This window comes from Bactrocera tryoni, chromosome 2 (genome assembly GCF_016617805.1).
Source record: "Bactrocera tryoni isolate S06 chromosome 2, CSIRO_BtryS06_freeze2, whole genome shotgun sequence".
Classification (NCBI taxonomy): Eukaryota; Metazoa; Arthropoda; class Insecta; order Diptera; family Tephritidae; genus Bactrocera; species Bactrocera tryoni.
Window position 1 is genome coordinate 61,514,674 of NC_052500.1, and position 25,487 is coordinate 61,540,160.

General features: G+C 36.5%; 1 pseudogene; it reads right to left on the reverse strand.

Annotated features, from left to right (window-relative positions):
- Nucleotides 1-10,056: 10,056 nt before the first annotated feature.
- On the reverse strand, nt 10,057-17,737 carry LOC120768804 (annotated as a pseudogene).
- Nucleotides 17,738-25,487: the final 7,750 nt, after the last annotated feature.

Genomic DNA, 25,487 nt, shown 5'->3' on the forward strand with positions numbered 1-25,487 from the left:
TTATTATAATTATAATTAATTTTAATTCCCATTTATTTTATTTTATTACGCGTTTTGCACTTTATTGGTTAATAACTTGTGTCGACGAGTTTGACAGTGGTGGGAGCCGTTTTGACGACGCAGCTCTTTGCAAGGACTTTATTGCTGACAAAGGGCAGCTTTTATGTTAACTCCTCCCCTTCTAAATGAAGGCCGTCCACGGACTTCTTAAGATTATTTATGACGTTCTGGAAGATTACAGGATTTGCGTCTTCTTTCTGCTCTCAGTATAGTTTAATTAGACCGTAACAGGAAATTAGATATGGCAATGCTAGTGAGACCTGATATCGTTGGTCCTATCATATAGTCCTTCCTTCCTTCGATTTTACTTCTGATAAAACGCAGGTTTTCCATACTTCTGTGAAGGGTATGGAAGACTCCAAAATCTCTTTGATGACTGGTGATATTGAGGAGCGCCGCCGCCGTTGCTGATCCTGGTAATTTTTAAACATGCCGTTTATTGCTTTTTGAAGTAAGATCCATTAATTTGAATCTCATTTTCGAAGGAAAGTAAATAAGTTCCTTTATAATCTCTCTTGGTGTCTGCGGTAGTCTTGACTAAAGTGGTATTATCGTTAATGATGATTATGCCCATCATCGACCACCATAATTGGTTTATAGGCGGCTAGGGCGAGTGCTGCAGTGGGCAACATTACCAGAATGAAGCTGCTGCGCGCACGTTGGATGTTATAATTTTTGCAAAACACCCGTTGATGTATGAGCGTTGTGCTGCAATTTCCAATCGCCAAATTTGTTGATTATGACAATCGGCAACATTGTTGTCATTCTCAAGGTGCAGGAGTTGGTCCGTTGTGTTGGACAGGAAAGATAATAATTTTCTTTACAGACTAGTACTGGCTTAGGATATTTGATAGTAACAAAATGTAGAAGAAGATTACCGTCTAATAGAACCTTAATATATGATACCCTCCATTAAATCAGAGAGATAGTTGTGTTTCTTTTAGAAAGTGCATTTCAATAATGCTTTATATCATTTGAGTTTAACAACATGGGATTTATTATCCTCTATCTTTGCAAGGGTAGTAGTTGAAATTAAAGTTTTCAATTTCATTTATAATGATCCTATTTCTTGCAAGCAACATTTTCATAGGCTAAGTGACCAGTGCCGATCTGTCCAGCTTTGGCGTTTTTTAATTATGTGGTGTGCCGCGTCACCATCTTGAATCAAAATGTAGTCGGAAGTCGAGATAGTCGGTCCAATTTTGCCGTCGTCGTTTGAATAAGCGATTATCGCAAATCGAGTATCATATTTTTGGAATCTTAATTCTATTAGAGCTTCAATTTTTTTGTAAGGAAATTTCTTCAGTCCCCTTTGGTCCAGTGATTCCTTTTTTGTGACGTCTCACTCCCTTGATGGGTCCGTACAATTTTTCTCGAATAGTTTTTTTACTTCATGTTTTCGAGTTTTTTATTTCCGAATAGTTTTTACTTATTTTTTATCAAACTTTTAATTTTTTTTATTCTTATATAGTTGGGCGCCAATTTCATGAATAACCGTCTTGTTTCTTTTATTATTACTCACTTTATTGAATTAGAATCATGCTGTCTGATGAGTTCTCTTATGTTACAAACTGACCTTACATTTTAAAGCTAATGTCTTGGGGCCAAGTCCCTGCACCTTGTCTTAGTTATTGTAAGTGTCCTGCAATTCGTTGTTAGTAGTAGCTGTAGAGTTAATGCAGCGAATACGACACCGACGCTTGCGTTGGCAGTTTGCCGCTACCGCTGTGCCTTAGCCGTCAGCGTTGGAATGTGAATTCGTTGACTCAGGCCACGCGCGGACTTTGCTGTTGACAAACATAGAAATTTTTTCAATTAAAAAATTGTGTGAGCAAAATGCTCATAGCGCGCCTTCTCTAGGGTTAAAGATCTTTAAAAATTCGAAGGATTCCCCTAACTAATTACCGTCGATAGATTTCAGCATTGCGTAGTTTGAGTTCCACCTTTGTTGGAAAAGTCAACTCTTTATTGAAGTGTTTAACTTATGCTACAAATTGGCTTTCTTGAAGTACCTTACAATTTTTGCATGTCGTCGCTGTTTCACGTCTATATCCGTTGTTTCTGTAAATGTTTGTTCTAAACAATTATTTTAAAAGATGACGCTGTTGCAGTTAAGCCTGATGTTGTATTCTAATGCTTTTATAATGTTTCTGCGTCTCTATCTGTTACAAGCAAATATGATCTCCTCAATGTTTTCTAATATTAAATTTTGAGAATACACTTTTAATTTTAGTTAAAATGTTTTCTGCGGTGCTTTTCTCTGATTCCATTGACTTAAAGCCCAAAGATTAAATCTACAAAAACCTTGTTTTTGATAATGAATTGTGATACCCAAGAAGTTTCTTTTTGTAGATATTGGTCCGACCACATATCGACGGTGGCAGCTAATCCTGGAAGTATCTGCAGCTATTTTAATATCCTATGATATAAACCTTATTTTTTCTTCAGCGTCTATATTTGGCCTTTCGACTTAACGTTGATGGACTAGGCAGTGAGTCATCCACATCTATACTTGATCCCCTCTTTGGCGCAGGCGGCACCAATCTTTGATAAAAAACTGCACCGTGCTTTTCAAATCCGGGCCCAGCTACCTGATGAAAACGGCAGCTTGCTTGTGTGTTTTGGTCTCGTTGCCGACACTTTCGTCACTTCTCTTAGTTTACCTTTAATGTCATGCAACATTTATGCCGACCTAAATTTAATGTGGGCCAGCCACAAATTCCTCAGCATTTTTCAGGCGAGGTGCTGCAAAATAGCCACCCTTGAGACGGCACTTTCGTCTTCATAACAATCGAAAGTAAAATGTTCTCGCATATAACACTTCTTCCCTTATGTTTTTGTGTTAAAGTGTACGTTCCAATAAATCAATTTTACTTTTTATAGAGTCCGGCGAGGTCCTAATAAATTGGCTCACTTCCACGATCAACCAACCCCAATATTTTACCAGATGCACTGATTGCCGCATTGCGGTTGGAGTTATTCGCAAGGCTATGCAACAACTATTTCCCACTTCCGCCTATTAACGTATTACGGTTTGAGTCTTTACCGATTGTCGCATTGCGGTCTTGAGTGTAATTATAGCAGAGTTTGGCAATAATTATTCCCCGTTTTTCCTAAGTGCCGCATTTCGGTTTGGAGCTCTTAATCCATTATCCGCTAGTGGAGCGCAATGTATTGGTACTGCTTCATTTGGAGCACGACATATCGTTGTTGCTAGTGCTCGGAGTATGACGGATGCAGAGCACGCCCGGAGAAGCTGTGCTTGTGTTTGTTGTTGTGATAACGCACATGCGCTGAGTGATAATGATGCTCTTGCCATTGGGTAAACTGCGTTTCTCAAAGAAATTGTAGGATGTAGTGAAGCACCCTTGCTATCATACAACTTTGCATAAAAAGTTGAAGACACTCCGAAATCATAACGGTAAAATATGAGTGTTTTCTGCGCTCATAGCTCATTTTTGCGCATTCATTTTGTGTGATCTATCGTTGTTGTTCTCGTACATTTTGCTTTCGGTGCATTGCGCCGCCCCACTTCTATCTACGCAAAATTTTTTGGGTGTCTGTTGAAATAGAACTGGCAGCTACTGTTTGAGTGAGTGGGATGAAAGTAAAAACAATAAAACACGGAAAGCGATTTTGTGCGTTTGGGTCAGTATTCTTCTCTTGCTGTTTTGTGAGTGCGTCAAGCACCTAAATTCTATAAGTGTGGATTCGGGTGCCAAAAAGTGACACCCCTGACGTTCTCTGCTGAGTGTATGTATGTTAATATGTGACTCCTCCACCTCTAGATTCAATGGTCTCCATTGCATATCTAACATTGAATTCTGCAAAGTTTTCTGATTATTACTAGTAATGATTATAAAAGCATAGTTACATTGTTGTTTCTGTTTTATTTTGTTCATGTTTTGAACTTGACATTGAACCAATTATGGTATTTGTTTTTTTTTGTGTTTTTCTCGTTTGAAAGAGGTTGAATTTGCAGCTCTACATTTAGATTTGTATTTTTATTTCTCTTAAATATTATACATTTTACCAATATTTCTATTGCTATTAATAATAATATTAGTATGCTTATGCCATAATTTATATTTTTCTGTATTTTTAATTCTTCCAACTGGTTTATATTTTTTTCCTGATTTATTATTAAATATCTCTGAGAAATGTATTAATTTTTCAAACTGTAATGCATCGGTTTCTTTTTCAGGGAAAATATATCTTTCTTCTACAATAACTTTTTGGTTTTGGAATGATTTATTTTTTATCACAACTTTACAATTTTAAAAGTTTATTAATGCATTTCCTTCGAGTGCAATTTCTCTATTGTCACAGTTTTGTTTCATTTCTGTTTTATATGCATTTTTAATCAGGATAGTATCGTCTTCGATATCTTCGATCATTGTGTCATTGTTATATTCGTATTTACATTGGTTAAACCGACAGGCGTTAATTTCTTTTAAATTTTTGAAATGTGCTCCTTCTGTATATTTATATATTTTGTTTCCTATTGTAATTGCATATTTCTGTTCTCCTATCATTTCAAAATGTTGCCTATTAGGTAATGGCGTTATTAGTATTAGATCTGCTTTAATGTGTGTAATTGGTATTTGTATAGCTATGTAAGAGTAATGCGTCATCTTTATATGAAAGGAGCCCTGTCGTGTTTTCATTTAAAAATGTCAATATTGAAACTTTCAATTTCTTCTGTTGATAATATACTAGGGTGTAAGTTTAAGCATCTGATCGGAATAAAGCATGTGTTTTATAATTTTCGATAATTCGTTTGATTTATTTATTTTTTCAAAGGTTTTTAGTGTTTCTGTCCTATCGTCTTCTATGGTTCTTTTTAATGTATTAATGGATTTATTGAAATTGTGATTTATATATACACACATATTTGTTGATTTACCGTCCCTATTATCTAATGATTGTTTCTCTCTATTATTTCTTAATGTTGTAGTATGTTTTTCCTATCTTCATTGTTCTTTGTTCCGAAGAGCCATTTGTATGTAGTCCCTACAATATTAAATAGTCCTCTGCGTTTTCTGTTATCTCATTTAGGCATTAATGTGTTTATTTTTGCTTTAATAGGCTTTATTTCTTCGTATAATATTTCCCTGTCATTCCTGTTATATTGGTTGAAATTATTTTCTAAGTTATTTTCAATTTTATTTATAATCTGCTTAAATTCCCTGGATAATCCATTATATGTATTACTGTTGCGGTTTGATTCACTATGTCTATCTCTCTGATTCTTATTTTAGCGTATCCCGATTGGTTTTCAAACTTGTTTATTTATAGAAGTCCATTGATTGCCGTTATTATCGTTAAGAGTATTGTAATTTTCGCCATATTAATCCTGAAATTTCAATTTTCGTTTAACTTGAGTCTTGTATGCTTTTTTAAACTTTGAATCTTTTGATATTAAGTGATTTCCCTCTTCCATTTCGGGTTACAAACATTTTCGTTGATCAAACTGAACTCTACTCCAGTGTCAATGATGAAATATAATTTTCTTATTTGTGTATCTATTATTATATAGGGTAATTGTTTTGTGGTTCCCACTGAAAATTTGTATTTGCATTGCCAATATCCATAGGTTCTGGTTTATTGCGATTTGATATTACGGACCGATTATAATTTCCTGATTGGTTGTAATTCTGCGTTTGATTCCCGTCTCTTTGTTGATTAAAGTTTCTCTGTGGGTTGAAATTTTCCTGTTGGTTATAATTTGTGTTTGTTGTCTGGTTTGACATTCTAGTTTGGCTTGATCCGTTGCCACTGTTATAGTTATTACCTACATTCCTTGGGACATAGCCACCGTTATACCTGTTTTGTGGCATATAATTCTTATATCTATTATAACTACTGTTATAAGTGGGGATATTATTTATATTTTGGTTGGGTCTGGAAAATGTTCTATTATAGCTATTTGGGTTAGGATATTTCCTTTGTTGATCTAACGCTGTAAAGCCTTGCTGTCTAGCTTCTAATATTATTTTGTATGCCTTTTCTAGACTCTCCGGGTCTCTTGCTATAATCATAGTTTTAGTGAGTTCTAGGAGATGTTGCCTAAATGATTTCAGTGCTATCCTATTAAGTTCATTCGTTGAGAAATTTAAGTCATTATGCGCTAATATTCTATTATGTAGTTTATTCCTAATTTTATTTATTTTAAAATAATAATTTTCTATTGTTGAGTTACCGCTGTTGATAATGTTGGTTTTATTATTGTTGCTGTTGTTATTATAATTATAATTAATTTTAATTCCCATTTATTTTATTTTATTACGCGTTTTGCACCTTATTGGTTAATAACTTGGTTTACTTATTTGTGAATTCTTGACTTGTGAATCCTCGTCGCCAGTTTTGGTGCATTAAAAACTCAAGCTTCTTTGCTTGGATCTTTATTTCAACTACACTTGATCTTATTTCTTACATTTACTGTAGTGTGCTCGCGTTCCACGAATCTTTCCACGAATCTTATTCTGCACAACAGATAGTGCAGACGCTGACCATGCACTTGCTGGTGCATTTCGGCCACACGTGCCGGAAGTTGTAAGTCGATACTTATTCATGTAATAGGTGTTAACTCTTCCCCTCTTAAATCGATTGTCCCCAATCGTTGTTGCTCGTTGGGGGTTCCATTGTTATTTGTAAAAAAAGGACCTTTCCGCACGTTTACTCTACACTAGATTCAGGTGACAAATATACTTTCTGACGATGTTTATATAAAAAGGCTATCATAACGATTATAATTATGACAATTATTATTACAACAGAAACTAAGCTAATTACTGAGGATTTGTCGCTTTTATTTAACAAAAATTCAATATTATTTTCATGTTGGAGTTGTTTCACATATAAGGTTTCCAGTCTTAATTCTTTGTTAGTAAAACTCGTATTTTCTTTAATTTTTGTTATTACATTCGGTAATACAAAGGATTCATATACTTCCCTTTTTACATTAATATATGATCTGTTAAATACACTTATATCACAATTTTTAAATTTTATTAGAAAAGTTCCTCTTTGTTTAATATTTTGTCTGTTATAGTTTTGTATAATTTTTGATTGAAAATTTTTAAATATTAATGTGCCTCGTAGCACTTCATTTACAGATTGCTCTTCAAATTTTAATATATTTGTTACACATTGATCCTTCTCTTTAATTAAATTTTTCTCCAGATTATCCTTAATTTCTACATTGTAGTTACATATCTTTAATCTTCATCTACTAATACATCGTATTTGTCTAAAACTAATGATTTATTGTTTATATTGGGAAGGGGTTCAATTTTGATTTGGGATAGGATGCTGTTGGAATATTGGGGTATGAGGACGGTTCTAATGATCGTGTTATCCTGGAAAAGTACTGCTGTTTTTATGTGGCTATAGCTTTCAAAATCGGTAATGAGATTTAGTTTTGTAGATGTTTTCTGAGAGGTTTCCCTCATCTACATTAATTGCGTTCACTCGCTATGAGGGGAGCTGTTTGAGGTGAACCTTAAAGCCGTTACTTAAAGTCATGTAATTTTTGCCAGTGTATATAATGGCTTTAAATTCCCGAAGGGTATCATTCCCTAGAATACCGTCAAATGTTTTGAGAAGTGGCATTAGATAGAATTTAATTTTATCTTTAAAGTTAAAAAGTTGAACATAAGTATGTTCGCTGATTTCTAAATTTCCCTCAATAGATTTTGCAAAAAAGGTATTGTCGTTTTGGATTCTTTTTTTTTTGCCAGCTCTGGGTTAACATAAGTTTTACTGGAACCTGTATCCACTAAAAATTTTAAAATTCTGCCGCTCTCCGCCTTTACCTTGAAGAAGGGGAGCGAAGAGCCAATTATTCTAAAAAATGTATATCGCTTGGTTCACTAAATTGTCCATCTTCCTGTGAAGCTGTGTCAATGTGAAATGTTGGTTGCTCTTTCCTTCGCTGTTCATTCGGAAATTGTTGTGGCCTTTTGCCAAAGTGCTCACTTCCTTGGGGTCTGTTTATATAGTTAACGCAACGAGAGTGTATGCTCGGGTCGACGTCAATGAGGTCTGGACGTGGCTGCGGTTTCGGAGGGGTTCGTGAGGGGTTATTATCGTAGTGAAAATTGTTATATTGTTGTTGTCTTGGTTGCCAAGTTGTCCGCTGTGGTTGGGGTAAATGCGCTAGCTGGGGGTAAAATTGATGCCTTTGTGGCTGTGGAAAATTCCTTCTTGGAGGTAAGGGTGGAGGCTGTACTAGTTTTTTTATCGTACGCATGGTTCATACGAAAGTTTTGGTTCTGTAGTTTTAAACAGATAAAGAGCCTACAGCAGGTCTGCCGGCTATGCATACTTCTAATAGTCTAGGTAAATTCCCGTTAAGCGCTCTTATAAAAGTATCTAATGCTTTGTCTCTATTGCCCATATCGAGACAACCTAATTTATTTAGTATCAATGAAAGGTGGCTATACACCTGTTGATAGAAATCTGAAACTGTTCTATTTCCTTGGACCAATGTGGTCATTTGATATTCTAATGTTGACAAGTCGAGCTTGTCACCGTAGTGCTTAATTAGACATTTGGAAATTGATTGCCAATCAAGTGGCGTATGGTATGCTTCCAATGCCGCATCGGCATTGCCTATTATTTTGTTCCGTATTACGCTTAAAATTCCGTAATACTTCGGTGTCTCCTCTTGAGGTTCATATATAGCTAAAACCCGATCTATGCTTTTTTTCCACGAGTTGAATTCTCCTGGATTGCCAGAGAATTCCTTTAGACATTTTACGATGTCAGGTATCCTATCCAATTCGCCTAAACTGTTCCTATGTTCTATGTCTATTGTTTGGTCCGTTATGTCGGTTGCCATTGCATTTGACTTTTTTGAACAAAACTTTTTAGCATTTTCTTTTTATTGTATTTGCTTTTGTAACTTATTTTGAAGTTGTTGCAATTTTAAGCTTCAATAGCAGCTTTACACTTTTACAGTCACTTTTTTGTTCATCTAGTTTTCACTAATTTAGACACTTATATTTTCCAGAATTCATTGTATTACATTAATTTTTCATATCCAGTTGCTTTTCTGTATTTTCACTTTGTTGATCTTGCTGATTTGTATTTATATCTTCTTCTTTAACACTTTTTGATTTAATTTATTTTTTGTTTGTTTCTGTTCACTCCACTCACGAATAGAGCTGGCTAGCAATTAGTGCTGCCCGTTTGCTTTATGCTATATTTCGTTAAATCTTCTTTACAGGTCTCATAGTTGTCATGAATGAAAATTATTTTATTCACATTGTGAGGACTCAGCGGAGATCTTTTATTTGTTATGGTGAGACCAGCAATAGAGAACACACGCTCACTTGGTGTGCTGGTTGCAGGAATGCATAAAACTTTCACTGCTAATGTAGATAATAAGGGCATTGCCGTTGGCTTTTCCTTCCAAAAAGTTAAAACATCTTCACATGATGATACACCTAATAACAAATAACATTCCGCTTCTGAACTCATATTTTTCGAACTTGTAGAGTGCTTTTGGGCAAGTTTTAATATTTTACTGGCAGATGGAGATTGATTATTATTCTGGTCGACGATTATTTGTTCAGTATCACCAACTAGGTCTTTGTACATTTTTATTAAAAACTCCTTTTTTGTAAAACATTTTTGCGAACAATATTTCAAAACACAATCCAATGCGCTGAATCGCGTATCCAGTAAAGCGGCACAAACTAATATGTCAGTAACAGGAAATCTATAGTCTAATTTGTTTTTATATTAAATTTCAATTGCTCAATTCGAGTTAAGTTCATGTTTTTTTCTGTCAGATCACTATCATCATGCTCTAAAATTGACATAATCTCAGTTCTAATAATCAATGCCAGAGATATTGACGGATATGAATCGCCCGAAAGGATGCTCACAGCTTCTTTGAATTTTTGTAAAAAATCTTTTAAGTTATATAAAAGCTGTGCCTCCTTTTCTAGTAATATTAAATCATTTTTCTTGTTTGCTGAGAGTAATTTATTTATTGTCGTCCTTTGACAGCCAACACTGTCTAGCATGGCTAAAACGCTGTGCCACCTAATAATTATGAATTAAATAATATAATTAAAACAAAAAGTTTTTGAAAAACGTACTTAAAACAAAATATGTGGTGAACATGGTCAATGAAAAATTTATTCATATTCCAAATTTACCTAGTTGGGACCGAGTTTTTAAGCGTGACGTTTCGTTTGTCTACCAAACTACATCGTAAGTCCTCCAGATTATTTATATTTATGTAAGATTCTAAAGGAACATCATCTAGCGGACCAAATTCGTCATCGTAATATACCCATGCGTCATCTTCGGATGCAAGGAGTTCTTGCAAATTATCTATCTTTGATAAAACTTCTTTTTGTAGGTCATCAGCATGACATCTTAAAACATGAGTCTTGAAACGTAAGGCGCTTACAATGCTTTTGCATTTTACAATTAAATTTTTTAATTCCGGGACGGAATTGTAGCCAGCTACATTCAGTAAGTTATGTAGGCCATGTCTAAGGCAGAAATTGTTGTTAATACACCCTAAACCAATGGCTTTTTTGATGTTACTTCCTTGATCAGTAACTATGAAATTAGATCCCAATTGTAGTTTAAACATATTTGTTATTTCTTCGAGTTCACTTAAAATATTATTTGCTGTGTGAGATTTTGAAATATATTTTGTTTCTAACGTTAAGTGTTTCATTTCAAAACTCTTTGTCAGATAATGAAACGTAAAAGTGATTATATTTCTTCGTTGGAAGTTATCCGTCCACAAATCGAATGTTAATGCGAAATGTTTTTGTCCAGATATTTTACTGGCAACAACCTAAAGAAGGGTTTCATATATGTACATCATCCAATGCTGTTGTTGATAGGGTTTTGTAGTGTGGAATATCATCATCAGCAACTACAACTTTGTATTTTTTAAGGAAGTCTTTCATTCCATTATGAGAAATTATATGGAAAGGAAGCAAATCTCTTGCCATCCACAACGCTAGGTCTCTTCCCAGCACCCATTTTTTTATCTACTATAGACCTTTCCTGCCCACTTTTATGGAAAAAACTGGTTACTGATCCACTTGTTGTCCATGAAGTACTCTGAGAATAAATTTCGCGTACATTGTGTTCATTTTTTAAATGACGCGCTCAGTTTCCTGTTGAGCAGTTTTTACTAAATGATTGAATCTGAGCACTAGAAAAAATTCAAAAACTTTTTTGTGTAATAAAAACTATATACTGCACTCGTTACCATGCAAAAAGTAATTCTGTTTTTCCAAACATAGATTACAAAAACCTTTTCCTCGTCAACAATGTTTTTATTATCTACCAACAATTTCATTTAACGTTTCTTAGCAATAACAAGTTATTTGACAAGCCAGAAAAAAATAAAAACATTGAAATAAACTTAGTTTTAGGATCAAAGTTGGTTGATCAAAATAAATACGTATTTATATGTATTTTTACATTTGACAAAATTAATCAATCAAATATCAAATTTCATTTAAAGTAATGTTAAGCTGCCCACACATAATTTGCTTCATTTTGAGAATTAGCTAGTTCTTTTGCTAGCATTATGTTATTTATGGTTTTATATGACAATTTATTTCTTGTTTTCGATTTAATTAAAGACAAATCGGAAAACTTCCGTTCGGCAGCTGCTGAGCTGTGGGGTAAAGTCATCAAATTATATACAAAATTTGTGAGATCTTGGTAGCATGCTTCTTCCATTCCATTTTTCAAAACTGAAATTTTTTCCCAAAAATCTAGAATATTCATTTCCGTGTTCAATTCCAAGTTGGTAAGCCTTAATAATTTCCACTGGCTAACTATAATCGCTGGTTGCCAAACCTGGGAAGTTTTTTAATAATGGTTCAATCGATAGTTCAGAGTTGAATAAAACTTTACCGGGTGTTATTATTACTAAATTTTTAACATCTTCTCTTGAAAAGTCGAATCGTTGCTTAATTTGTTTTAAGAGCTCTAAGTAAAATTTGAGAACATTTCTTTTTATTCTTACTTTCTGAAAATCAGTCAATTTACTTTTTTTCAAATAGTCTTCTGCTTTGGAACCAATAAAAACATTTTCTATTTGAACATAATTTCCTTCGTCTAATAAATCAATATTATTCAAAGATTTCAAATTTCGAACATATGCGTTTGACATAAAACTGACCAATATTAATTTAAAATTGGATTCTAAATGCAAATGTATGTATGGCAATCTAATCTTCTCTGATTGAAATTCTTTATTCATATCATTGATAATTTTCAGAATGTAGGATAAAAAAAGAAAGTATACCTTTACATCGGGCTCATTCATTTGCAATGCCAGGTCTGAAGCTTTAGTACCGTTCACTTCTAACACACGATCAAGAAAATATAAATATAGTGGAAGCCATTGTTCAACAATTCTATTAATAACCTGCTCCAAGGCAAGCCGTCTTGTTAAAGAAACGCCTAATATTTTGTGGGGCTCCACCTGACAATATTCTTGAAATTCCTTCAATTTTTCGATTCTTTTCGGGCTATGAGAAAGAAAACTGTATATACATAGAGCGACAAAGTTGTTCGATTTGATGCGGCAACTGTTTACACGCGTAAGCTGAACATAATTGTAGGGAGTGACAAGTACACTTGATAAAAAAAAGATCTACGCCCGACTTCAACTTTTCTTTTAGGCTATTCAATTCTCCGGCCATTACATTTGCCCCATCGGTTGCTAGTCCGATAACATTTTTAAGAGGAATATTTCGTTGCATAAAGAATTTTTTAATATCTAAGTAGATGGAATTCGCATCGCAATACTTAATTCTATTAAACCTAAAAATTTGTCATGAACACTTCTTGAATATTTGTCAAAAAATCGAACAATTAAAATTAAGCATTTTTTTGTCGAAACATCCGTGGTTTCATCCACAATCAGAGAAAATTTGTTCGTTCTTAATTTTTCGGTAACTTCTTCACATGACCTCTTACCCAACTGATCCACCAATTCTGTGGCTTTAGTTCGGCCGCAATGAAGCTGCTGTGCAATTCGAGAATCCGGACAGCACTCTTTTAACAGTTTCGGTAAGAAATCCATAAGTAAAAATGGCAAATTGTGGCAAATAAGAAACATAACTATAGTTAACTCCGCATGATGTACTTGCTTAGACATTTCTTGATGTTCTTCATCCAAAAACTTTTCCATTTGGATTTGACGTTTTTTTTCTGTTCGTTTTGTTTGTGGATTGGGAAAACATTATGTTTTTTTAAAAATGATAAATGGTTTGACAGCTTCTTATCACAAGCTATGCAATAGCTACACCCATCTTTATTCCGCAACCAAGAAAATCTCGATAGCCAGTCATCTCGGAATTTTCTCCAAGTTTGTTTTACGGGATGTGCAGAGAGGAGTTCAAGAATGGATATATCAGAATCTAAAAACCTAGCTGAAGAAGACAAGTTCGAGGGAGGCAGGTAAGGGGAGGAAAGAACGGACAGTTTGCTGAAGGAAAATTCAGGAGAAAAACTGAAATCCGAGGAAACGTTGGAAAAGTGAAGCGCAAGTTCTAAGGCTATATCTTGCGGATATAGAAGATTACCACGAGGAGAATTGAGGAGAGAAATCGGAGAAAAGGAGGTTAAACCAGATCCTTATGTCAGCCCAGATCTTTTTTGGGTTAGAAGAGGAACTGATTTCGCTAGTGAACTTTTGAAAACAGAGAACTTTAGCAGCTTTCGCCTTACGACGAAAAATCGCATTAGATTTTTTGATTTGCATTAAGTTCGCATTTGAACAAGTGCGCGCAGGTTTGGCTGATTTAGAGGAGGACTGAGGAATGGAATAATTGACTGCAGAACGGATAATTTTTTGAATACGTGAGGGCTCCTGATGCGACATTGGACGAAATGGGGAAAAGACGGGAATGAAATTCAAAGAATCTCTATGGAGAGGGAGGAGATGTTTGAAGGAGTAGGGGGGAGGGTGTTATGTGGTACTTTTCTGTTGATCAGAATGGCTATTCCCTATTTGCTGGTGGTATTGCTGGGGAGGTTATATAAATAACCTATATATGCCTTAGGGGTATGAGCTACAATATTGTTGGCAAGATGAGTTTTATTTAATAATATTGCTGAGGGGTTGAATGTTTTAATTAAAAGTTCGAGTTCGATGTAATTATTTAAGTATCCGTTGATATTCCACTGAATGATGGATAACATGGATAGAAAAATAAAGAAAAAGTAATAATGTGAGGTTATGGGAATTTATTGTTCCATCAACGAGGGTGACGGAGATGAAAGGGAGGAGGAGGTTGGATAGGTGTTATGAGCAAGAGGAGAGATTGCAAAAGATGCCAGGGGAGTTAAGGTGTGTGAGGAGGGCGATGAGATGTGAGAAAGTGGAGAGAAAGATGGGGGAAGAATTCAAGGGTGGGGGGTATAGAAGAGGGGAGTTCTTTGAAGTTTCTGGAAGTTCTATGTGATGCAATGGATTGTTGGTGGAGGATGAGTCGTTGTTAGCGTTTGTTGTTGTTGCGTTATTATTGAGGTTAGAATTTTTTGATATTGAAGTATTATCTTTGTTATTAGGATTTTTTGAGTTTGTATTTATATCGCTGTTAGTTTGCATTTTTGCCACGTTGGCGAAGAAGAAGGGGGAAGGGGTGGAAGGAAGTTGATTTTTATACATGGTAATGGCGTCCCGCATGGTGCATTTGTGAATAATTTTAATCTTTAATATTTCTTTCGATTGAATAAATTTAGGGCAAGCATTTGAGGACGAGGGGTGTTCACCTGCGCAGTAAACTCTGGTGCAATCAGAAGGTGGAGAGTGGTTAGGAGGAAGGTTGCAAATGCCACAGGAAGGAGATTTATCGCAGTGTTTAGCGATGTGTCCTAATAGCTGACAAGTTTTGCAGCGCATAGGATTAGGGTAGTACGGACGGACATCTAGGGTTCTCCAGGCCACTTCAATTCTGTTAGGAAGTGTATATTTATTGAATGTTAATAATACGGCACCAGTAGGTACACGAACGCCTTTAACCATTTTGCTAAACTTATGGACTGCGGAGACACCTTGTTCCTTGAGTCCTTCAATTATTTCATCGTCGCTAAGTTGGCAAATATAGGGGGCATAAATTGTGCCCTTGACTTAGTTAAGGGTGCTGTGAAGAGCAACTTCAACAGCACCTGCACCGGGTAGATTCTTAGTGAAAAGGAATTTATCAGCAATTTTTTGATTTTTTACAAGGAGGAGTAGGCTGCCATCGCGAAGCGACGAGATGTTGTTAATATCTTTACTGATAGATTGAATACCTTTATAAATCGCGAAGCAGGAGATGGATGTAATAGGTTTACTGGCATCCCGCGAGGATATTTGGGGTCATCCTTCTTTGTTATGGGGATTTTTTTTTTAGTCTTCTGGGCTGAGGATAATAGGGCAAACCTATTATCATCCAACACCAGGGGGCATTGTGAAAATATTTCTTCTTATGTAAATGACAAGACCGGTTTGTTTATAAGTTTATAATGTTCTTTATTTCCCTTGCTTCGGTGCAAGAGCAGCCGTAAAAGCTGAGCGAGCAAATACAACTGAACTTTTTAAAACTATTGCAGCGGCGACTACGCCTAAATACCTGTGTGAATAAACTGCACACGCTCTGCCGCGTGACTTGCCAGCGCAGTAGCAGCGATAGGTGTTTGTTGTTGTCACGCGCAACTCGTTGAGCGCGTCGTCCGCAATATCTTTGGCAGTGGAGTACCTGGCTTCTGTAGTTTGAAAAATAATTTTCGCACGCTCAGCTTCAGACGTATCGTCAGCGATTTCGGTGGAATTGAAATGTTGTCCGGAAGCGTGTTGTTGCTCTTGTTCTTTTGTTGTTGGCTACTATGGTGTGTTAACTACTAACCCGCTAGAAGAGGGGACGTCCACGGATCCCTTAAGAACGCTGTTCAATATTGCAATATTAGCACTGCGCTTCCGTACTATGTAGATTATGTAGGCTGATATGCAAACAATAAAAAATACTATTGTTAAGGTGTAGGCTATAAGCCACTGAGACGACTGTGCTTCGACAAGCCCCCTCAACGATGCAATGTGTCGCAGATTTTTTTGGTTAATGTTGTGCAGGTAAGGAAGGATATCAAGTCAAAAAGATGTCCAGTGTCAATCTCATGCTGTTTGGTCGAGCTAATCAATTTGTTTACGGTGTCGGTTAACTGGTTAATCTTAACTTGGAGCTGGCTATTAATGTAAATCTGTTGCTCGTTTGCTTCATTCAGGGATTCTGCCCGCGTTTGAAGTTGGTTAAAGTCATCGAAATCGGGAGTTCCAGCTACGTATTTGAGAGCGGTGCCAAGAAAGTTTATTCTACGGGATTGTCGGTGATGAATTCTTAATGAATCTATTAATCGTAATATGCGGTCTATGTCCAGTTGAACGGTTTTCCTGATGTGAGACTGCGGGAAATTCCCAAGAAGATTATGCGTTTCTTCGGCTATGTTCTCGTAAATGGTCAAATTCAGGTGGTGAATGATGTGTTTGTACTGGCGGTAAATTGCAACCTTCCCGTCCGAAATAGGAATGTAGACGGACTCAGTGAAATTTAGAATTTCTGACCGCGATAACGCAGCCGCCATCAAAATCAGGAGCATAGATTCTTTCATATTGTAGTAATAGTAATAGTTTAGTCCCTCGATGGTTGTTAGTTTAGTCCATCGATGGTTGTTAGTTTGGTCCCTCGATGGCTACGCCTCGGCTTGGCGTGCGTCCGAGCACCGCGGCCACGAAATTATCCTTTATAAGGATTTTGTTGTGGCCCCACGTTGGGCGCCAATGACAAGACCGGTTGTTTATAAGTTTATAATGTTCTTTATTTCCCTTGCTTCGGAGCAAGGGCCGCCGTAAAAGCTGAGCGAGTAAATACAACTGAACTTTTTAAAACTATTGCAGCGGCGACTACGCGTAAATACCTGTCTGAATAAAGTGCACACGCTCTGACGCGTGACTTGCCAGCGCAGTAGCAGCGATAGGTGTTTGTTGTTGTCACGCGCAACTCGTTGAGCGCGTCGTCAGCAATATCGTTGGCAGTGGAGTACCTGGCTTCTGTAGTTTGAAAAATAATTTCCGCACGCTCAGCTCCAGACGCATCGTCAGCGATTTCGGTGGAATTGAAATGTTGTCCGGAAGCGTGTTGTTGCTCTTGTTCTTTTGTTGTTGGCTACTATGGTGTGTTAACTTGTATGCAAAAATGTAGGAATGTAGCACAAATTAACAATAAGAAATAAACACAACGAGAAAATAACACAGACACCGCTAGAATGCAGATGCTCAACAACAGCACTAGCGAGAGAAAAATAATGCGACCGTACGGTATGACAACACGGTTTCGACTGCACTTTGGATATATATTAAGGCTTCGTATAAGGCCTTGTTATTAGCATGTGTTGTGTTTTGCGTTAAACAGTTGTTAATCGTTTGGTTGATTTTTGAGGCGAAGTCGTCCTGTTTTTGTAAGTATTTATCTAGGTTGGTCTGGTATGCTAGCAATTTATTATTCGTCGTTGTTTCCTTTTCTAGTGTTGCTTGTTTCCATTCTTCCATGGTCTTTTGTGCATTGTTATCTTCTCTTGTTTTATTGTGGTTCGTTCTCGCGACTTTGGCATACGAGAATTGTTGGTGCATATGCTTCATGGCTTCTGTTGTATTGTTGTACGTTTGTATCTTTCTCCTTTTTGGAAGTTGGGGAAATTCCGTGTCTAGGACAGCGTTGTTCTTAAGTAGCTCGAACCGGTTTCCGAATATGTTTTTGTATTTTATTTGTGCCTCTTTGCTAGTGATGTTTTCGAGCGTGATTATTTTTTAGATTGTATATGCCTTGACTCTTGCTGGGCAGCCTTTACTCGTGGCCTGGTGGTTCCCCTTACAATTAACGCATTGTTCCTTATAGCACTTTATTGTGTTGTCGTGTGTACTTCCACATTTTGCGCAGACTTGCAGTGCTGCACAACATGGTTGTACCTGAAACAACGGTAGCATTGCGCAAATGCCACAGATGGTTTCACATTTAATTTGGTGTAACCGAACGTTACTTCCCTCGGTACTTCCAGACCGTCAAACAATATTTTGACTCTTCGTGTGGGAAACGTCAACCCTTCCTGTGTCCTGTTCACTCTCCTTGTTTTTAGTATTTTTATAGGTGAAACAATGTTTTCTTTCCTCTTCCGTAATGTAAACTGGTATATCGAATATTATGCCCATTTTAGATACAAATTTTGCAAAAATCTTCGCTTCGTATTGCTCGCTTGTTTTTTCACAGAAGTTGTTTGCTGCTTTCCCGTTTTTAAAAGTGATTTTGCATCTTCCAAATCCTATTTTTGTGACTTCCAGAATGTCCTCTGTTCCGTTATCCTGTAACCACTTGTTCACCGAGATCGCGTTAATTGCTGTTCTTTCATTATCGTTTTTGTTTTTTTTTTTTTGTCAAGGTAGACAATGTAGGGTCCGTTATGGGTACCGTTGTAATTAAAATTTTCGTGGGTCGGTCGCATCTTTTGTGCCTGCGCGTTTGGTGTGTTGCCCGCGGCTTGTTTTGTTGTTGGTCTTGTTTGGCTGTTGCTTCGGCTTCTTGTGTTGTAATTGGCTGAGGAACTGCCTGGCTACTCGCCATCGAGGTGCATTATGTTCGTTTTTTTCTTTATTTTTCACTTTTTTAATTATTGTCTGTATTGTACTTACTACGACCTTCATTTAAGATTACTTTGTATGTTGATAACTGTATATTTCCTCTTTTAGTGTTGGTTGCTCTTGATTTCACGTCTATTCGCTTTCACTGTTCACTCGCGAATGAATTTGCTTTTTATCATGGAAATAATTTTAGATTGTACCAAACGTTATGGTACGCCGAACCGCGCCGCCGCCGCCGCGGCGCCATTTTCTTGTTAACTCGGCGGCGGCGCGTTTGAACTGGTAAAAATCGGCGGCGGCGGCGGCGTAAATGTCTAATTTGTACAAACATTCATAAGAGAATAACAAATGCCGCACGCGCGGATTTTTAATATTAAAAATTTTGAATAAGCGTCTACACATGTGATAAATTGTAGTTTCTGTGCGTAGAAAATTTCTAAATGAAGTTGTTTCCCTTTTTCTGGGATTGGGGCTTTGCTTATTGGTATTTTTTTGGGATGGCGACCATATTTATTTTTATTGCATATCATACAATTTCGAATGTATTCTTTCATACTTTTCTCATTTCTGGCCAGTAATACAATTTTTCTATTTGTTTAATATTTTCATTATAGCTTCAATGAGCTCTATTATGGGTTTTTTCGATTCATTCCATTGGAAAAAGGTTTGTAAATACAAATTGGTTCTGAAAAGTTTGTTTGAGAGTTTCTTGGACTTCATGCAAATCTTCAACAGTGCAGTAAATCCCCGTCACTAGCTTTGGTTGAATATTTATTTATTTTATTTATTTATACAAAGCTTACATAATAATTAATTATTATATAAACTAAAGCAGACGCAGCGCTAGCAGCAGAGGCTTTCGGCTGGCTGGTTGGGTCAGATACGACGGAGTAGGTCTGTGTCCTTTAGAAATTTGTAAATTTTGCTAATATTTTCTTCTGTGGCGTCCATTAACAATAGGAGAGGGTCCTTGTTGTCGAAATGATGAAGTCTTTGAGAAACAAGTTCTGGGCAGGATACCAGTAGATGTTGCACGCTGACTGTTGCTTGACAGAAGGGGCAGGGGTTGGATCTAATGCCCTGTAATAAGTGCGCGTTGGTAATTATGGTGTGCCCAATTCGGAGACGTGTGTAGGGAGTGATGTGGTTGGTAGGTATGGATGTTGTGTATACAGGTTTTGTTCGGTTGGGGTTAATGTCCGAATAATGGTGATTATAATCCGCCCATTCACGTAATAACTTTGTTTGTCTCTGACTATGAATTAGTCGGTATATGTCGCTAGGTAAGATGACTTCGGATGTGATTGTTGGTGTGATGGAAATATCTTTGGCGATGGTATCTGCAAGTGTGTTGCCCTTTATGCCGGAGTGTCCAGGTATCCACATGATTTTGATCCTTGTTTTTGGCAGAGTATTGAACAGCGTGGAATATAGCGGTTGCTTCGGCGGTGAAAATAGAGCAGAATGAAAAAAGGAGGCCGTACGCGACAACTTTTTGATTTTCCTTTACCACAGCATAGGAGGTGTGTGAGGCCTTCGATCTATCCGTGAAAATCAATTGCCAGCCGTTGGATTTATAATGTGCGATTGTTTCGGAAAACTTGGCTTTATAAACGGTGTTTGGTGTGCTATCTTTCCGCAAGGAGGCTAGGTCATTAATGAAGGATGTTTTGCTGCCCGCCCCGGGGCATTGTATTGAAGAGGGTTGTTTAGGAGTGGATACCCGTGAAGCGGCAGATTGGAAGTCTTTGTGGATAAGAGGATTGGGGCTTAGAGTGAGCTTTGAATAGAGCCTGAATATTTTGTAAGCGCAAGTTATTGTGATCCTGATGGGGGTTTGAAGTTCTATGGATAGTGAGGATTTATTGGATTGGGTAGGAAAGGGGTGGTGGGGAAGGTTTCCCTACGAAGAATTAGGGGGTGGGGGCAGAGGAATTGTGGGCAAGGTGAGTTTCGTTTAGAAGTATAATGGAGGGTTTATACATCTTTATGAGGATTTCAAGTTCAATGTAGTTATTGTGATACCCGTTTATGTTCCACTGTAATAATGGTAAGATTTGTTATATAATATGTGTGTTAGTATATGAATTAAAGGGTTAGTATAAGGATATTTATATTTATGACTTATCTATGTTGGTTGACTTGTGTGACGGTAATGTTGTTTTATATGTATTTGGTGTTATGAGGACGTTAAGATCGGGGAATTTTGCGTGTAACTGGCTGAAAGGTGACATCTCGGTATCACTGATAATTGGGCTGGGGTATGTAGGGGTGGGTGGGCTGGAATTTTTTTCTACATTTCTACTTGTAGTCGCTATTTCTGGTGTACTGACGTTAGTTGCTGTTTGTTGTCTTACTGGGGATGTTGTTGTGCTGTTTTTCTGCTGAGGTTTGGATATGGTTGAAGTTGTTTGTGTGATTGATTTAGTATGACATGTTTTCTTGGATGCTCCGTTATTTGCTTGTGGGTTATTGTTTGTAGTTTCTACCTGGGGTTTGTTTGCTGGAGTTGTTTGCAAGTCGAGTGCTGTGTTTACAGTTGTTGGTTCGGTCATTATACTGCTGGTATTTTTTACAATTTGTGCGAAGGACGGCGCCCTTGTTTTTTTTTTGAGGGGGTTGCATTTGATGTGTGTTGGGGTCGCTGTTGAAGATTTTCCATGCATCTCTAATTGTGCATCGGCGCTCTATTTTTATTTTATTTACTGACTTGTGTTTAAGGAAAGTGGGACAGCCAGGGTCATTGGATGGATGGGTTTCAATTTGGCAGTTTATACAGAATGTTCTTGGGCATGGATTATGTGGCGGAGAGGTTGCACACGGGCTGCATAGCTCAATATTTCGACATCTATTTTTGGTATGACCGAGTCTTTGACAGGTTTTGCACCGCATCGGATTTGGGATAAATTCTTGCACACGAACCCTTTCCCATCCTAATTTAAGGATTTCTGGTCTACGGATTAGGTCGAATGTCACAATTGCAGCACCGGTAGAGATTAGTGCGTCACCATCTTTACGCATGATTTTTTTGACTTCGATCACTTTTTGGTTTCCTAGCCCTTCTACTAATTCTTCTTCGGAGAAATTGATTAGGTTTCTGGAAAAAATTCTGCCTTGTGTGGTGTTAAGACCTTCGTGAGAGGTAATTTTTACAGGTATAATGCCTATGTGAGTTGCTTTAATATACTTTTCGGCCGATTTCGCATTTTCGACTTTTAGGAGGAGGTCACCGGATCTTAATTCCGTTACAACGGTGTTATCGCCGCAAATGTGTTTTAAACTCCTTTCGATTTGAAAGACGTTATATGATGATAATGGACGGATTTTGTCATCTGCAATTGGACCGATGGCGCTTGCCACTAAGAACCGAGGGATATAGTCGTCATTTTGTTTTGGCGCAGGAAGTGGTACAAAGTCACTGAATTTTGGTCGTTTGTTTGGACGTTGCAAATCGGGATCGAGTAACCGAAACCTTTTGCTTTCGGGGGGGTCAGCCCCGTTCATGGTGTAAAATGATAACTACGGCACTGAGTTTTTTCTTTTTTTTATGTTAACACTAATAAACTAACAACTACAACTTTAAGGAGCTGCGGTAACTGAATCAGCTAGACTATCGTAGTCGATCGCAAAGAGGAAGAGAACGCGTGAAAAGGCCACGGGACGTGTTTACACGATGGTTGCCCACTTTGAACTCTGCTGAATATATTCTTTCCAAATAGTTAATAAATTTTCTACTGTATCAAATTCTATTAAATGCCTTTTATTTCCAAAGGTTTCAATTAACTCATGGATCGTAAATCTGTTCTTACACAATATTATTTGTTGTTTAAATTGAATTATGAGTTTTTGTGTTTCTTGTATTTGAACGTTTTCACTACTCTGTGATCAATGTTGGGATTCCTGGCTCTGGCAATCATCGGAAATGTTATATAATTCAAGACGGGACAATGCATCAGCTACAATATTGGATTTACCGAGTCTGTATACAAATTTTGGAGAAAATTCTTCTATAATTGTGTGCCATCTTTTCATTTTTGGATTAGGATTGCGTGGTGATAAAGCAAATATTAATGGTTGGTGATCATTATGTATTTCCAAATTGGTTACACCATAAAGATAATTTCGTAGATTTTTTAGTGCCCAAACAATGGCATAAAGCTTTTTTTCATTAGTTGCACAATTTCTTTCTGTTTTATTAAGAGTTTTTGAAATGAAGGTAATTGGTTTACTTACTCCCTTGCGATAGTACCGCACCCATAGCAACGTTAGATGCATCGGTAGTTAATACAGTTTTGAGTAGTCAGGCTGTATCAATTCCATTTCTGAAGCCAAAAGTTTTTTTTAATTTATTTACTGCAAATATTCCTTCCTCGTCTAGGGTTATTTCAAATTTGTCTGATTTATTTTTAGAAATCCTACCGTTTTCTCCTGATAGGTATTTTATCAAAGGTTTTGCTATCTCAGCATAGTCTTTAACGAACTTACGATAATAATCTGCAAGTCCTCTTAATGCTCGCAAACGTTTTGGTATTGGATAGTTTAAGTTTAATTTTATTTTATTTGGGTCTGTTTTGATGATATTTTGAGCTACTATATAACTCAAAAACTCTATTTCTTCCGCGAAAAAATTTGTTTTTGCCAAAGAAATTTTCATATTAGCATTTTCCAATATTTTTGTAATTGTTTCCAAATCCTTTAAGTGTTGAGTTATATTTTTCGAAAAAATAATTATATCATCCATATAAACGTGACAGGTTTTTCCTATATGCTCTCGCAATATATCGTCCATTATATAAAATAATAAAATTCTAGAGGCATTTCTTAACCCAAAAGGCATCCTCAAGAATTCATATTTCCCATTATTAACGGAAATAGCTATTTTCTCCATATCATTTTCTGTCATTAAAATTTGATGAAATCTTGATTCTAGATCAATAGTTGAAAAATATTTTGCTTTGTCTAGATTAGACTGTATTACGTTTGTATCCGGAATCGGATAACGATCAGAAATTGTATGCTCATTTATTTTTTTGTAGTGAATTACCATTCTTAGTTTTGGTGTTACATTGTCATTTGTACCCTTTTTTGGTACCACCCAAATTGGTGAGTTATATGGACTTTTACTAGGTCTTATTATATTATCGTTAATCATTTTATTTATTTCTTCATTAACAAACGAGTTTACAGATAAGGAATATGGATATAATGTAGCATGAGATTGCTTCCGTATCGACTAGAGCTCTTAAGTGTTTATTTAATTTGAAGTCATGTAGTTTGAGATAGGGGAGTTCGTCCCCTCTTCGCCAAAAAATGGCTCTCATTCATATTATTAATTCTTTGACTTTTCTCTTGCTTTACACCATATGCTTCTTGGTTTTAACCGCTATTAACCTGAACGTTTGCATTCGTTTGGATTGGTTTTAGATTTTGTTTAAAATTTCTATTGCCTTGTTGTCCCCTCATATTAAAATCTCTATTATAAAGTCTGGATACAGATGGATCTATATCCATAGGTGCCAGTTTGGGAAAATTATAATGTACATGTAGGAGATTTGCTTTTGGTTGTCTCCATATCACTTTACTACACACTTTTACACTTCACACTTCACAATTTTACACTTTACACTTTATACTTCACTTTTTATTTTACGAGCACAGCGAGTTCTGTTCCAATCAAGATCACTTCTTGAACTGACTCTGCGAGGACATTGCGCTTAATTATATACGCAACCCTTTACTGCTCTACAAGTACCTAACGGTTCCTGAGTTTCTTCACTCTGTTCGCAGAATACGATCAGACCTCACTCAGTAACAGTTTCTCTAGTCCTGTTACTATGCTTATTTGCGCAGTTACATTCTGTAGTACCGTATTACAAGCGCCAATGCGTCGTCTACTTCAAATAACGTTCTGTCATACAGTCACCTACAAAATAATACCACTACAACATACGCATTTACAGTGACATACAAAATACAAGCATAAGCGCTCCGACATACATATATTGTTATTTGAAGGGTTGTTCCTTTGTGGAAATCTTAAATTATTGTTTGTATAGATTGGCTTTGACTTGTTTCTATCATACATGAAATTTTGTGCAAACCCGGCTGTTTGGCTATTTGATTCTAGTTCCTGAGCTTTTGCCAAAGCATCAGGTAAATCTTGTGTGTTTAGAGAAAATATTATGTCTCTTAGTGGGGTATTTAGTCCTGTTATAAAAATTCGTAAGGCATGTTCCCTTTTTGTTTAATTCTTTTGTTAAGTCTGCGTTGTTTCCGTGTGTCATAATTGTTTTATTTATTAATAGGGTAAATTTTTTTTTGACGAGGTTGTAATATTTTACAACCGACATTACACCCTGCCTTAGGATGCTTAGATCCTGTTCGATTATATGTATAGGACGTTTGTCCACAAATGCAAAGTCTAAACGAGATAGAGTTGCATCGAAATTGAGTACCGTTCCATGGTTTGTTAATGCATCGTTTGCATCATGCGTTATTTTATTTCGAAGTACTGTGAGCGCAGCAAAGTATTTTCTACAACCCTTCACGTATAGGCTCATAGCGTTAAGCGCTGCCTCTCTCCAACTAACATATGAATTCATCCTACCAGTAAATACAGGTATGGATTTAACTACGGCTAATGATTCTTGACATACTGCATTATCGTCTATTGTTTGCATTAGAAAATCGGTTGCACTACTAGTATTCACTACTATTTGTGAGCGTAATTGTTCAACTTCCTCACCTGTCAGCAGTA